Source organism: Rhynchophorus ferrugineus, unplaced genomic scaffold (genome assembly GCF_030347505.1).
Source record: "Rhynchophorus ferrugineus isolate W39M unplaced genomic scaffold, kcgeb_rfMv2 rfM4, whole genome shotgun sequence".
Classification (NCBI taxonomy): domain Eukaryota; kingdom Metazoa; phylum Arthropoda; class Insecta; order Coleoptera; family Curculionidae; genus Rhynchophorus; species Rhynchophorus ferrugineus.
The window spans coordinates 28,067,289-28,080,130 of record NW_027472583.1 but is presented as its reverse complement, the minus strand read 5'-3'; the positions used below and the strand labels follow the sequence as shown (position 1 = coordinate 28,080,130).

General features: G+C 31.8%; 1 long non-coding RNA gene and 1 other non-coding gene across 2 annotated transcripts in view; one reads left to right on the top strand and one right to left on the bottom strand.

The window, feature by feature from the left end:
- The window catches only part of LOC143194775 (uncharacterized), a 427,558-nt gene that overhangs the window by 105,448 nt on the left and 309,268 nt on the right, over window positions 1-12,842 (top strand). The window lies entirely within an intron of this gene.
- On the bottom strand, window positions 6,144-6,248 carry LOC143196758 (U6 spliceosomal RNA). The gene has a single exon (XR_013005826.1). It is a non-coding gene; the product is annotated as a U6 spliceosomal RNA (small nuclear RNA).

The window sequence follows — 12,842 nt, the reverse complement described above, 5'->3', positions numbered from 1 at the left end:
TTTTCTATTAAACATTTGGCAATTATAAGAACACATAAAACAAAAATATCACTAACTGGATGCTATTGTGATTATCTTAGAATATTTGTTTTAGTGTTCAAATAAATGATTCTATTCAAACAAAAGGATCGACAATGGCCATTTAGGACAACATCTGTTGAGTCCCCTAGTATAATAATAAAATTAACAGCCGCATTAATACGAACTAGTATAACTAGGTATAAGGCACAACAAGGGAAACCTGTCAAATAATCTGGTAGATGAACAAATTAGTTTAAATTCCTTGGACAAATCATGGCAACATTTAACTGAATAGGTGGATTGGGAACAATTTTATGGAAGTTCCATCATAACAACAAATTTTGTGGTTGAGTTTGTGGTTTAAACGATATCTAGGATAAAGTTGAAGTTCATATTGTCCACTTCTGTTTCAATGTGTATTCGAAATAGTTACCGAATAGTAATGATATTGAAAAGGAATGACAAAAAAAAACTTCTAATATAATTTCTCACTTATTATATCCAGCGCAAAACTGAAGTCTAACCTAAATTTTAAACTGAAAAATTATGTTTTTTCTGTGTAATAATAGTGTTTTTAAACCTGATTTTTTCTTACACGACTAGTATAAACACATTTTTAAATTATATATAGTCTGTTCAAAACAGTAGTGACACGGGTGACGTGTCAAAACGTCGCAGTGTTGCCGCAGCAACTCTGAGTTTTTGTACATTTTGGCTCTGACATATAACACAATTTTAATATAAATAAAATAATTAAACAAAAATGTTATGTATTATAATTTATGTTAATATTATTATATATCTAATGCATATATTATAGAAGAACTTAAAACTACAATGAATTATACAGCCACAATAATTTATAGGTTAGAGTTGTTTTATTATTTATACATGGAACTTTTTTCCACACTGGTATAGGTAATGTTCTAGGCGAGTTTTTTTTATAAGAGAGCTTTATAAGAGATCACATTTCCCTATTACTATTAGTTCTTGTTTCTTTTGATGCAATGCATCTTTGTAAAGTCATTATGGTATTACTATATTTCTCTTTAGTTTGTCCTGCTATTAGCTGTGTACACCTTTCTTGATAAAACTACATTTAATCACTGCATTCTCCTTAATGCATTTGCTATTTCTGCAAAACAGTTGGTATTATATCTCTCCTCATACATGTTAACCAAATGTTCATATATATTCTGAACAATAACATACATTCTCATAAAGCTTTCATACTCTGTAATACTAACCTTTAGTTGTTTCCTCTTTTATCACCATGTTTTGGTAATTCTCAACATTGAATCATAAACCAACATTCATTAAGTTTTATTTAATCACTGTCATTTTCAGAAACACTAATCAAGTTAACAACTAAGCTGTTTTTTTCCAATCTATCCGAAACTTGCTCAAGATTCTATCTTTTGTCAATTTCTTCATCAATGTGTCTGATAGAGCTCACACAAACCGAAGATGTTATTTTCAACAATGACTCTTTCTATAAATTCATCCAATTGCAATATCCCATATCAACTCAATTTGACTGAATATGCAGTGATAGGGAGGAAGATATAATACTATGTGGCCATAACGTTCAGTAATCTGATCTACCATGTAAAAAAGTAAATTATATAAAATGTAATTAAATATTTCATATATATTTACCGAGTAACAATTTGAAATAGTTCATTCTTTAACATGATTTCCTCAAAACTTATTTTATGTACTTTAAGCCTTTCCTTAATTGTAGCCTTTGTTTATTGTCGATATTGGCATTTTATCCACCAGTGTACTATATATATGGTGGATATGGCGCAAGTTTTTTAAAAGCTGATTTTCAAACTACTACAAAAACAAGTTAAAAACAGACTAACAATTTTCTTTGAAATAATTGTATTAAATTATGTTTTTATTGAAAAAACTACTTACTGTTTGTTATATTAATATTCAGTGCAGCTGCAAGGTGCAAAAATATTTTCAATAAAAACCGCGGTGATTTTAAATTTATCAAAACAAAGCGTTAAAACAACGTTTGCCGGTTTATAACAAGTAATTATAATATTTTGAAGAATATTGCAGACGTTTGACAAACGGACAATTTTTGCGGGCTTTTTCAGTTACATGATCGAACTTCTCTAATAGAATTCTATCTCTTTTTAAATAGAATAAAACGAGAAGGTTAATATTGTCTGACTGTCAAACGAATATACAAATTTAGACAGTCACATATTGACACACGTGTCACTACTGCTTTGAATTGACTATATTTCCAGTTATATAACGGACTAATAATAATAAACTATTTTATGTTATGTTTGGGGAAACAAATAATTTTGTAAATATATCTTCGTTACAACAAACAACTTTCAAGTGTTGTTGTCAGTGGAAGAAATGAGGACGATTTTTCACAAAGGTCCCGGAAACAGTCACGATTTTCTCAGAATATATTGAGATGCGTGCCCTGCACCACATATACACGAATTTAAAAAATCATCAAGATTAAAGTATTCCTGCTCATACAATTTTGGGGGAATGGCCGAGGGGGAAAACATCATTTATTTAAATGTTCTTTTCTTTCTTAAAGTTATTGAGATAAGGAACTACTGTAAAATTTATAGTTTTGCAGATTGTGCTTTGAAAATTTCTATATTTAACGAGATTTAGAAAGAAAAGCGATTGGTGCCAAAAAAAATTACAAAATTTTGTGTTTCCAGTTTTTATTTGCGACGAATTGAAATACAAACGCAATTTTAATTTTTATTAAAGAAGCTAGATGTATTCGGCATACCTCGCAATGTTTTCGGTTGTACAATATTTAAAAATTTTCCGTCTGGTCCTTACACAAATAAGGTAACAATCCAGAATTGCCTACGAAGCTTCAATGATATTGTTCACTTGAGAAAAATATTATTCATGACAAAACGTGTTACAATATATACAGAATTTCAAGTGAATTCAAGAATTCATTCAAATATTTTGCAACTTCACTTTAATTCACTCCTTAATCGCATTTTGTACAATATTATGGAACAATTTGTAAATTATATAGTTTGTGGTTGTCGTTATTTTAAAAATGTTTGTTGGCAATGTTGTGTAAAACCATCGATTGCTATTTTACTTGTACATATCTACATGGTTTTCAAATTCAATTTCTGTACGCACCAAAATGAAACATTAATTTGTGATATGACCATATTTTGATTTTCTTGTAAGTTATTACAATATTAGGCATTATTACAAGTTATTAGGCATTATATCTTTGATTGTTGAATTTACATATTTATAGTTTTAATCAGCGATAACTAATGGGGAAAATACGAATTACAAATACTGCGAAATAATTGTTAAATAGCCTAACCTAACTGTTACATTCGATAGTCTTCACAGATCTTTAAATAAATTAATAATATTCCTTTTAGTATTGTCGACCTGCTTAGTGTATACTGATGCTAACCATAAAATGCTCAAAATTTCATCGTCTGGTGTTACAAAATTTCATAGGTTAGTCCTAAATATCCATGGCCATAAAACCTTATTTTATGTGTGAATGTAGTCGGATCAGATGGAATCAATATTGTTTTATGAGTTACTAAAAACCAAATAAAACTGTTACCGCAGATGGCTACCGACACGAAATGAATAAATTAAATGACGTATTATTGAAAAAGACCAGAAATAGCAAGATGCATCTTCTTGTTTGACAACCCCCGTTTACACGTTGCAAGAGTTGCGAAGGACACGATGTGGCAGCTGGAATGGAAAGTTTTGCTATACCCTACTTGACTTGAATACGGTTTAGAAGTACTGCGAAAATGGATCAAAGTCAAACCAACATTGCTCTTTACACACGTTATTGTCATGTTTCCATATTTTGATGAAAATATATTGTATCAAAATTTCTTCTGTATATAAGCCTTTTTAATGTGAAAATATAATATAGGATTGATAATATATGCAAATACCAAATATATGTTGAAAGTTTTTCTTAAATTTTCGTTGATTTATGATTTTGATTATTAGCTTTTTCTTTTTAATTTAAAAGTAGTGTTACTTATATTCACCTGTATGGTCTCCATCCGTATGATGGCAAGGTAGCGTGTTGCTTAATAATCTGGGTTTCTCAGCTTTTCGATCGGTGTGTTATATTTTGAGATTACAGTAGGTGGTTCAATAGAGATCAACACTATCTTTTAATCACATTTTATATCATGCACGAGATTTTGCGATAACACTCTTAACCTTCATATTTTAAGTATTTTTTATTAATTTATTTTTATTTTTACTGTTCTCCTGGTATAACCTAATAAATTGGGACAATGTTTTTAAATAAGAGAAGATTTCCTGATATTAGATGATACATCTTGCTGCGGATAGTAGAACACTTTTCCTCTTCTTTTCTGTTTCTAAAACAATAAAAACGTGATTCTAGATCGGTTTAAAACTGTATTTTCAGTCAGTTCGTACGGAAGCTATTTTCTGCCGCTTTGGAGCTTTCCCATCATGTGTAAACTTCTGAAGACAATTGATTAATTAACTGTTATGATGTTTTAAAATCCTTTGAATATCATCGAATAAATCTTTGAACTGAAGATTTCAAGTCTTCAATACTTTATGGTTTCTCAATTTGTTCTTAGTTATTGACATAAATATTACACCATTTTTATATCACCAAAATCAAAATCGATAATTAGGACATAAGAGCATGAGCATAATCACCAAAATTGTTCGTTAGCAAATTTTTTCAAATCAAACAACGAAAGTGATTATCGTCAATAATATGTTTTTGCACATTCCATAATTATAATACTAAGTGGAAAACTTTATAGTTAAATAGTTTTTCACGTCACAGTAGATAATGCTCATCAAAATACATCTATGTTAAGCACATAGTTAAGTCGTTTAGTAATTTTTGCTCTGTTGGTATTTCAAAGATTTTGGTTCAACTTTTAATTTCCAATGAAAGCTCGGTAATAATATTCTAAATTTTAATAATGAAGTCTAAAAGTGTTGTTAGATGTTTTGAATAGCACTTAATTTTTGTTATTTTATTGACATTTTCTAGAGAATTTATTTTTTGTCATTTTTTATATAAACTTAAACTACACCAAACTATATACGAGGTGTACCGGAAAATCTTTACGGGTTTTTTCGAAAAAAAACTACATCATAATTAATAAAATGGAAACATTTATTTATTCAAAGTATTTGTAATTTGATTTTATATATCTTGGCTATCTTTCAAGCTAGCATTTGATGATTCAAATTGGTGATTTGCTATCTGTAGCGATCTCTATTGAATATTTCATCATATCTCAACAGCTTTTCGATCGGTGTGTTATATTTTGAGATTACAGTAGGTGGTTCAATAGAGATCAACACTATCTTTTAATCACATTTTATATCATGCACGAGATTTTACGATAACACTCTTAACCTTCATATTTTAAGTATTTTTTATTAATTTATTTTTATTTTTACTGTACTCCTGGTATAACCTAATAAATTGGGACAATGTTTTTAAATAAGAGAAGATTTCCTGATATTAGATGATAATTATATTTAAAGATATAATATTTATGCGATAGTCGCTGGTTTGAATAACATTGAGAGAATACGCACGTTTTTGATTTTCTTTAAGAAACAACATAAGATCACTCCAATAACTAAGGCAGGGTGTCTTCTGAGATGGCCACCATTATTCTTTCTGATTCTTCCGAGGATGTTACATGGTGCAGTAGTATTTGGCCATTCGATACTGGTTTGGTTCTTAGAAGAGCAGAAGAGAACGAGGATGCGAAATCTGAATATGGCAGATGAGATTTCGTCGAAACATCGTCAAAGAACGTATGGGCGCCCCCAATGAAAGTTGGTCAAAGTGCGTAGGAGACTGATGTCGGCCAAATATTTATTCCTTACATAGTTAATATACGGGAGCCAGCTGACGCGAGAGTCTAATATAATTCCCAAAAATGTAAGGTCAAGCTTATTGTTTATGGTAAATCTGCCAATCGTTAGGGTGCTCACTTTGGGACAATTTTTCTTTTTGCAGAAATTGATACTGACACATTTATCGTACCAGAACGATAATCCGTTTATTTTAGCCCATGATGGTAGTGTATCAAGATATTAAAAATGTGGAACGCTTCACAAATTTGCGTATTATCCTTGCGCAGGGGTTGTGCTAATCTTCTCTGTATCGTTTCAATAGTAGTATATGTGCCGCCGAAGCGAGCCTAAACTAATCTCTATAATCTTTAATAAGGAAATAAATCAGCTTGAGCTATCAGACCATTAAAACAGACCCCAAAGTATAGTAAAAATACAAATCTAAGAACTAAAAATATATCTCGAATAAATTTTAAAAAGGGACTATGAAACGAATATAATATCTTCCCCGTAAAAGTGAACGATAATAAAAAAACACAACTTAAGCTACGACATCGCGAATTGATATAAAAAGATAATTTACCAAGAAAGAATCCAAGCTAATGACCCGAACTGATAACCTCTCGGAAAAATTGATGAATATTAACAAGTGCCGAGCTTGGTATAACGTATCCGACTGAATTGGGAAGCGATCATCTAAATTGGAGCAATAACCTCGACCTGCTGTCGGCCGTGGGGTGAGGTGGCGACGGATGGGAAAAGGAGGCGTGGAGACGCGAGAAAATGGTACGTTTCCATCGGTTGCCGGAAGCAGAACCATAAAAGACAAATAGTCTATCTCGTCTGAGCTGACGGTTCTCATTAATATTTCATTTCGACGGATGACGGAAAGAGAGAAAACGAAGGACCGGCAGCGCCATCTCTAATACGGCTCAATAAATTACCTGACATTAGAGAAATAAAACACGCCGCTGCGGACGGACGCGGCATAATAAAGGATCGTTTAGCAGACGCTGAATATTTCCTTTTGTGTTTTTATTGTTGGGTCATCCAGTCTATATTTCATCTCTCATCTGTTGCTCGCTCAAGACTCTTGGCTCCGGTCAATTTTTCATTTCCAATGGAGGCGCGATAAAAACGCTCAAAAGGTAAAAAAAAACGTGATATATGACGTACTCCTAGTTCACCAGATGTTTAGGGGTAATGCTTTTTTAAAAACATTCTTGAGGTATTTTAAATCGCAATAAAATAAATTCTCCTAGTTTTACTTTAGGGTAAATGATGTGGGGAGGTAAATGGAAATGAAACAGTGGTGTTTACATTATGTGACCGTTATTTATTGGCTATATAAAAAAGATGTGAAAAATACAATTAGATAGAACGGATGGCAGCGGTGTTACCTGGAGACGAGGCTTGGGCAGTCGATGGTGGCACGTCTAAACCAAACGAGGGTTGAGCACTGAATGACCGAAATACCCTTCAATAACATCCCAGATAAACGTCTCGGGGTTGCCGTCAGCTATTCAATTTGTCGGGTTCTAGTTGGCGCTGCTGGCATCCCGCCCGTGTTCAACATCTGGGATTTAACATTCATATCACATTTAACACCAATTGTTTTTGAATTGGGTGTTCATCAATAACTATTGCAGTTTCGCATCTTCAAACTTATTCAGCATATCAGAACGTTCTTTGTCTTGCACATCGATACGGCCACTTGTGAATTTTCGAAAGCACGCCTTACGTGTTTTTAATATTAGAGCAGGCTAACCCTAAATTTCTACCAGTAAACAAAAAAATAATGCGCGCCGCAAATGCACGTTTTCAGCTACAAAACTTGACATTTTCAAAGAGGTGTAAAACTATGACGGCGTTACTTGTATAAAACATAATATGTATAGCTTTGAATCTATCTATATTATATTTGTTTCATAATTTCTCCATAACGTCCATGTATCTAACTTGAAGATGTCTTGAATTGAATTTAGCGAGCAACTGAGGTTGAGGTTGGGAAGCAGATAAGTAATTAATTTATGAAAATATAACTGATATTAAAAATTGCATTTTTATAGACTTGTAGAAACACTCAGTTTATTGAAAAGTGTGAAATTATTTTGCGCTATAGCCATTCATCAGATAAAAAAAGTGGCAGCAGAAGACACTGATTGGAATTTGCTTTCGGTATTAATGAACATAAGTCTACTAGTCATAAAGCTGTTCTCAACACTATGAAGCAGTTTGAGCGGTATTTGAACACAACATCTAAATGAACCATCGGATTTAATTCTATATTCAATAGGCGGAAAATTATGTTTTGCGGGAAGACTATACTCGGTATAGCCAATAATTAGCCATTATTGCTTTATGATAATGATTATGAACACTTTTTTTGATGTTAGTTCGAAGCGTGTTAAAACTTTATAAAAGCTTCTCATAATGGGGTATTATTTGTTATTTATTTGTAGGTAATGTGTAATAATTCCATTTATTATTTTTTTTAGCTCAGAAAATGATAAATATGAAGCTTACCAAATAATATTATTGAAATTGTTTTTATCTATTGAATGCTGTTGACAACACATGGTCAATATTATGTTTCATAAAATAAATGTAGTATTATCTATGTTATAAATCTAATATAGTAGAGTTGATATATTTTTATTAATTAACAAAATTTGCAGATTTGCAATTGAAAAATTAAGCATTATTCCATTAAGATTGCATTTAATTTGTTAAAACAAATGTTAAAAAAGCTTTGGTCTAGACGATTCAGAAGTATTGATATAGATACAGAGGATACCCTTTCAGTCAGAAGTATTTTGATGATTAATTATTATTAGATTTGAAGAAAGATTTGATTGAATTAGATTTGTAAGAAAAAATTTGTAGTTTTAATTATAATTTGTTTTACTCGATGTCATATCAATTAAAATATCAACAAATGATTAGATATATAAATCTTTTAAAATAAAGTCCCTTCTTACACAATCTGAAAATACGTGCCTTTTTCAGATTATATTGTACATCATTTTTAGGAATAAAGATTTGAATGCTCGTATGTAGTTCATGAATTTGTATAATATTCGTTAAAATATTGTTATAAGTTTATATTAAGTCAATCTAGCCTAGCCTTTAGTACTAATTTAGTGTTATGAAATTTAATGTTATGTAATTTAGCGAAAATGTATAAAATTCATCATATTAATGCTGAACTTCAATATTATAATAATTGTTTTTAATTTTTATTTAATATCGGGTATATACTAAAACATTGTAGTGTTTAGTATTAGTGAGCGTTTAATTTTGTTTCGTGTGGATTAATTTCTAATGACAAAATGTACACAATGGCCTGTTTTCTTAGCGAAAGCATATTAACATTTTCGTGTATATATGTTCTGTATCAAATTAGGTCGCCGCAGTACCCCGAAGGAATAAAACAAATGAATATTCTTTGTCCGCAATATTATCGTTATAATTGTTGGTCATTCCCACAATATTCCATCTTTTGAGCTGTTGCGGGGGCAGAAATTACACCCAGAGCCGAACCTGTCCGTGACAGTTATTGTCTAATAAACCTGCGAGTTAATAGGGAGGGGGTAGTCCGGCAATAAAAAGCAGGAAATGACTGTAATTACTGCTAGATGGGTTCAGGATGCCAAATGGATCGTAAATTCCGACGTCAGGGTCTAAATCGTTTTTTATCCATCAGAAAAACAATAACATGGGAAGGGGGGATTGCGCGAATGAAACGCACTGCCTGTGCAGATGTTCCAAGGTGCTCATAATGAAGTGAGGAGTTGGTTTTTGTTAGGACTAGCATCTCAAATGGTATTGTAGGAAAATATTTAATTAACTGCATATAAGTTACGAAATTTAGAGTACACAGGGGGTAGAAACAGAAACGATTATTTTACTTTAACATTAATTTATTTTAATGAGAACCACTGGCGTCTTTATCAATAATATACCAATTTTTCAAGGCCTTCAGTTTCTGAATATAATACTCATGACAACCTTGAAATATGCCTATGGGACTGTCAAGCCACCATCACTGTCAAGCCATAGGTGGCAATCGAGTGAGTTCCTACTTTTAAACCAATATGCTGCGGTTGGTGCCATCGAACTTCGAAGATTATTTCAAAATCTTGCAAGTTAGCAATCGGCTCCAAATATTCTGTCATAGGATTCTGTCAATATCTATTTACGACAACAAAAATACTTGAAACACATATGCATATGCAGTTTCGAGCTAACATTTAGGTAAATAAATTTCTGAGATATCGATTTTTTAGGAATGTGAACATTTAGAGGCATACGTTATTTAAGTCTGTTAAGAGTCAGACGGAAAACGTTAGCATTCGACCCCACTGAAAGACATAGGATGGTATAAATACACTGATATATTTCGAAAAACGTATTGACCTTGAAAATACGTGGGGAAAGGTAGACCTCAGGGAATTTTTTGGTGTATACATTTTACCGATACAAGAAATTTATTCTTGCATAGGTTCTTTCTGTACTAATCAGGTGACGAGAAGAACAGTTAAGCCAGTATTCTCGGAACAAGCTACCCAATGGAGGAACAATAGGGCATAAAGTGTAATGTATTCGTCTATTTAAAGAGAGCTCTCATACTATATAGCTGATTTTCATGATTTAGCTCATGTATATCACATAATTACATATTAGTGTCAATTATTTCAATTCATTTAGTGCAATTTCCACATAGTTATTCTTAAAATTGTACCGGTGAATAAGGAAATGAATGGAATATACCAAGTTCAAAATGATAATACATTATAAGTAAACAACAAGCTGTGAAACAATATCTGAGAACTATTTTAGAAAAAATAGTTTCTATTTAATTATTTATATATTGATTTGATATAATTCACCTGGTTGAGTGTAATCACTACCAAAGCTAGATACAACACTCTAGCTACTCCACCAACCAATGGTACGTTTAAGCAGATCAGGGATTTCTAAATACATATTATAGGTATATGATGTTTAAAGGGTATTCTAGTTTAGATGTATGTATTTTATTAAGTAAAATAAAAAACAAACACTATGTTCTAAACTAAAAAATTAAAAAAGCAAAAAGTAAAAGGACGGCGTATAACTATCTGCTGTACGTAGTATAGTTGTTCAAAAAAAAACAGGTAATATTTTACCGTTGCGTTCGAATTGTTTAAAAATAGTCGAAATCCAATTTTTGGTGTAGTTTTCCTTTGTGGATAGGGAAATATATAATGAGGGCTCGCACTAAATTTCAAATAAATTGGATCGGTAGATTGTAAGACATTATGTAAGATAACCGTCTCGAAAAATGTACTTTCGAGAAAAACGCGTAAAATTTCGCCTTACGATTATAATTAGTACTTATGTTTTTTTAATTTACGACCTCTGCTTCATACATTAAAATTTTTTCTACTTTTTTTCGAACTTCTTTCTTCCAAACGAGCGGTTCTGGTGAGCCTCCCTTTAAGCTTTAGAAGCTCGTATTTCTGAACGCTCAATCCGGGTATTCTAACGGTTAACGGTGAACACATAGTCTTCTGAACAATTTCTTATTTCATTAAGAGTCATTATTTTTAACATACGAATCGGCTTTATGATCGGATAAGGGAACACAATCGCAGGTATACGCTAGAGTAGATAGCCGGTTTAGATGACTCATCATTGAAATAGCTATAAATCCGAAAATATTTTAGATTTTCAAAAATCCTCTTAAAGGAATATTCTTAAAGGGTTAAGCTTTGACAATATGAAAAAAAAAATTATAAATTAGAGTAGCACATTAAAATATGGTATTAATTAAAAGTTAACACACTTAATATTAAACTTATTGCTTAATTAAATTTCTTGGGTTATATTGCTAAATTGGTGTAATTGGTAAGTTTCATTGTTTTATGATATTTATGATGGTAAAATCACTGATGGAGAGTCTTTTTCAATTCTTATAATGATCTTGCTTACAGCAACCATTTAAAGACCTCGAAGTACTTCTGATGATACATGCGAATGGTTTCGTTATGTTAAACGTGATACCAGTGATGAAAAATAAGTTAGCTTAAATGTATTTTGACTCATTATGTAAAGACATTATTTAATATTTTTCATTTAAGCGAAAGAAACTTTGAAGATAAACATGTTACAAAAGATAAAAGACCGATACAAGAACCAATTGGTCCCGTATGATTGATGTAAACTCCAAGTTTTGAAAAGAATAATAAAACAAAATCATCACCCCTCGATCATCTCGAGAACATTCAAAACAGTTTTCGTATTTGTCGAGAAGGAAGTTCGGAACTCGATCGACCGCCATTCGTGCGTACACATCCCCCCGTTTCTCGCCCCGGGTTGACCCGGCACCGAGCCTGAAAAAATCGCAAAGCTACACTGCGGAATTATATATTTTTTCCGAACAAATTTCCATAAAGGCGAAAAAATGTGATTGTATTCCCGTGTTCATTTATTTCAGTCATCAGATGCGACGCGTTCTATCCCCCTCTTCCCCTTATTCACGAGATGGTTCGTCCTTATTCCGCCACAGAGAAACGATAGAGACGGATGACGGACGAATGTCGGAGAAATAAATTGAATTTGTCCTTCCTATGGATCAATTCGGATTCGCGGAATTGGCCAAGCTGTAGTGGAATTGTAGAGATACGGGCATTCGAAAGGTGTTCGAGTAAGCATTTAAGCAAAGACAAAAGTACGATGGGAAATTGACTTTTTCAAATTCTCTATAGTGAAGTAACTATAAAGTTGTTATACTCAAATATATTGAGTTGAGACAAATAGGATGAAAGTTTTATAAAAAAATGAACAAAAAATTCTTAAAATAGATATTTCGTTTACAAAATCTTAATATCGCTTTTCAGAAATATGATTACGTATATTATTAGGTACTTAGGTGTATTTTGATGAGTCTTATAGAT